Here is a 3,911-nt window from a genome sequence, read left to right as displayed (position 1 = left end):
TTCTTTGGATATATTCCCAGCAGTGGGATAGCTGGTCATATGGTAGATCTATCTTCAATTGTTTGAGGAACCTCCAAACCATTTTCCATAGGGGTTGCACCATTGTGCATTCCCACCAACAATGTAAGAGAGTTCCTTTTTCTCCGCAGCCATGCCAGCATTTATCTTTCGGTGTCTTTTGGATTTTTGCCATCCTAACTGGGGTGAGATGGTATCTCAGTGTGGTTTTGATTTGCATTTCCTGGATGCTGAGTGATGTTGAGCATTTTTTCATATGACTGTTGGCCTTTTGTATATCTTCTTTAGAGAAATGCCTGCTTAGCTCTTTTGCCCATTTTTTGATTGGGTTGCTTGTTTTTTTCTTGTAAAGTTGTTTGAGTTCTTTATATATTCTGGATATTAGTCCTTTGTCAGATGTGTATTTTGCAAATATTTTCTCCCACTCTGTTGGCTGTCTTTTAGCTCTGTTAATTGTTTCTTTTGCTGTGCAAAAGCTTTTTAGTTTGATATAGTCCCATTTGTTTATTTTTTCAGGAGAAAATTTTCTAAAGAAAAACTTTTGTTATTTAATAAAGTGTATAGTACATTTAAGTTGCTTTGATCAATCGAGCTCTAAAAATAGCTAAATTTAGGAAAAAATTATATTTGTTTCATAAATATTTTTGATTTAGGAACATATGATGATTATGATCCATAAAAGATTTATGAGAATAAAAATATTTATGTTGGGATAAAATTCTGTGGGAAAGTAGAACAGACTAGTGATTCAGGGAGAAAAGGTAATAATGTGAAACTGTAAACATCTGTTTAATTTTTCTTAAATAGATGACATTATATGTTAAATCTCCATGGCATTTAAATGTCATTGGATACATTTATTTTTTTTATTTTTTTATTTTTTTTAAAAGATGACCAGTGAGCCGGCCCGTGGCTCACTCGGGAGAGTGCGGTGCTGAGAACACCAAGGCCACGGGTTTGGATCCCATATAGGGATGGCCGGTTTGCTCACTGGCTGAGCGTGGTGCTGACAACACCAAGCCAAGGGTTGAGATCCCCTTACCGGTCATCTTTAAAAAAAAAAAATTAAAAATAAAAGAAAATAAAATAAAAAAATAAAAGATGACCAGTGAGGGGATCTTAACCCTTGACGTGGTGTTGTCAGCACCACGCTCTCCCAAGTGAGCAAACCGGCCATCCCTATATGGGATCCAAACCCGTGGCCTTGGTGTTCTCAGCACCGCACTCTCCCGAGTGAGCCACGGGCCGGCCCAGTCATTGGATACATTTAAAAGAATAACATACTTATTCAAATCCACCCCTCTCTCTGCCATTTCTGGTCAGCTGCTCACACAGCGAGCTCACTGATAAGACACTGACTGAGCAAGCAGCCTGAAATGTCTTGGATTGAGATTCTGCACCCAGCTACAGCCTGCGCCAGCCTGGTGGTACCCAGGGCTATCACGAGCATTGCAACCATTCTCACCGCATGGCTTGGAAAATTTGGGAAGCTCCCACGGGAATACTGAGACCAAATTCCTGTGGGCTAAGAGCCTTGAACACGTCCCTCAAAATGTTGGCTGAAGTGCCAGCCTTGGAAAAGAAAGATTTAGAAATGGTGAAAAGCATTTGATTTAGTATGTAACTTCTCTTTAAAAGCATCTTTTAAAAATCTCTTTGGGGATTAAAAAAAAAAGTAATCATTTGATTGTGAAATGGGAATATTTATAATATATTAGAAACTACAACCTTTGCAACAATTTGTGTTTACAATGAAAAACATTAGAGTGTCGAGGAGATATATGACTTTTCAGATTTCTTTTGGGAGGTTTACAAATAAAAATGTTGAAAGATGCCTGGCAAGTGGGGGAAGCAGGCAGGAGGACGCTGGGTAGAAGTAGGGCTAGATCAGAGGGTGACAGCCACAGTTCGGGAGGTGGGGTGCAGGGGTGGGGTGGAGGTGAGAGAGTCACAGTGGAAGGGGTGGGTGAGCCCTGGGAGGAGGAGCCTCTCATCTCACCCTCAGAGCCAGGGGCTTGCAGGCCTCCTGTCCCCAGTCCACCAATGGGAGAGGTGCCAGGGAAGCTTTGCCTTTTCCTAAGGGCCCACGTGAGGCGGACATCGAGCACTGCCTGCAGAGGCCACCACACAGCTCCTTCACAAGCCCAAGGAGTCCAGTGACAGAGCTCTCCCAACATGTCCAGAGGAACTCTGGAGCTCTCCCAACATGTCCAAATGAGCCACAGGAAAAGGGCGTAGAGGCTTCACAATCAGAGCAATTCGAGAAACTTTTCCTTCTAATTTTCTTAGAGGTGTGTTGTATAGTGTTCATTGTACATGAACATATTAAAGGCTCTGATAAGCCCTGCAAAGGAACCTGTTTCATTTAATTTAACCCACATTGCTTAAACTTGCCCTTTTTGTTGTTGTTTATTTAGGCCCTCCACGCAAACCCCTCTTAACATACCTGTAAAGGACATCTTGTTTGGGGAAATGTCAATTTAGTTCATTTGATCCTCAAAATAGATCTTAAAAGTCAGGAGTCATTTTTCCTGTTTTCTGAGGCTCCGACAGAGTAACTGGCCTGGGACTCAGAACAAGAGCTAAGACTATAACTCAGGTAGCCTCACTCAGCCCAATAATTCTCGAGTTAACCAAGATTGACTTGTCAGGGGTGAGGGCTGCTGAATTTGGGGAATTTCTCATGTCAAGTTCTGAGGCCAAGGAGTGGGGACAGAGCAGCCAGAGGTCACATGTAACTCAGGCCTGGGGTGGCAACAAAAGGGGCTTGGTGGCTGGAGGAGCCCAAGAGGGGCCTGGAGCAGTGGAGCCCTGAGCAGCGAGCCTGCAGGGTCAGCACTGGACTGTGAGGTGGGCACTGAGAAGGGTACAGCGGGGGACAGGAGAGGCAAGGTGGAGCTTGCTGAATGAGCCCCCAACCAGGGACTTCATAGCTTGAGAGCCCAAACAGTCTCGGCTGCCACCTCCCCGACCCTGCTCAGGAAGGAACCATTGTAAACTTCCCTTAGTAAACATCCTTTTTTTTTTGCCTCCCTCTTACTGCCTGTCTGCCTTTCTTCCCCACCTGGGAAAAACCACTTCACACTGAGACCCCATGCTCCACAATTATCCCTCTTTACTCAAACTTCAATTCTCTCTGGAAAACTGATCTCTTCCAGCTACTGGAAAAATGAGCTTGTGCTAAGTTGTAAATGTCCGATGGAAGACCTAGTGAGCTAGAGTGCCCTGATACAGAGCTGGGACACCCAAAGAAATGACTCTCTACTGGCATTCATCCTGAAGTATATCCATCCAAACATTTATGAATACCTGGCACTGTCCTAAGTGTTGGGGCTACAACGGTGGCCAGGAGACCAGATCTCACTCACATGGAGCTGTTTGGTGTTTCTGGGCAGAGAAACCTTTGTTGGGTGGGAGAAGAAGAAGGCAAGCGGGGAATTCCTCATCCTCAGTGGTCATCTCTGAGCCAGCCTTCAATCAGCTGGGCAGCCCTGGCATGTTGTTTCCCCTCTCTGGTCTCAGTCTCCTCCTCTGGACTATGAGGGGGTGGGAGATGATTTGTAGATCCTTCCAATGCTGGGGCAGGGGGCAAAAAAAAAACCCTCCTCCATGGATGCACCCCAAATTCTCAGAGACTGGTCTTTCAATGGCCAGGCTGAACCCCAAAGAATTTTTCCCACCTTCCCTGTTCCCCTGAGATCCAGTCCCCTACCTGCATGGCTGCTGGGAGAGGGGGCTGCTGTCCCCTCCATGGACACTGCCTTCCAGCCCTGCAAGGTCCATCCCAGCTGCAGGCTGTAGTGAGAACCAAGCAGGGCTGCCCTGTTGCTTCTTTACCCGCCGCACCCCTGCCCCCGCCCCCCCCCCCCCCCCCCCGGGGGGGGGGGGGGCCG

The sequence above is a fragment of the Galeopterus variegatus genome, unplaced genomic scaffold (assembly GCF_000696425.1).
Source record: "Galeopterus variegatus unplaced genomic scaffold, G_variegatus-3.0.2 Scaffold783, whole genome shotgun sequence".
NCBI lineage: Eukaryota > Metazoa > Chordata > Mammalia > Dermoptera > Cynocephalidae > Galeopterus > Galeopterus variegatus.
Note: the sequence above shows the minus strand (reverse complement) of the source record.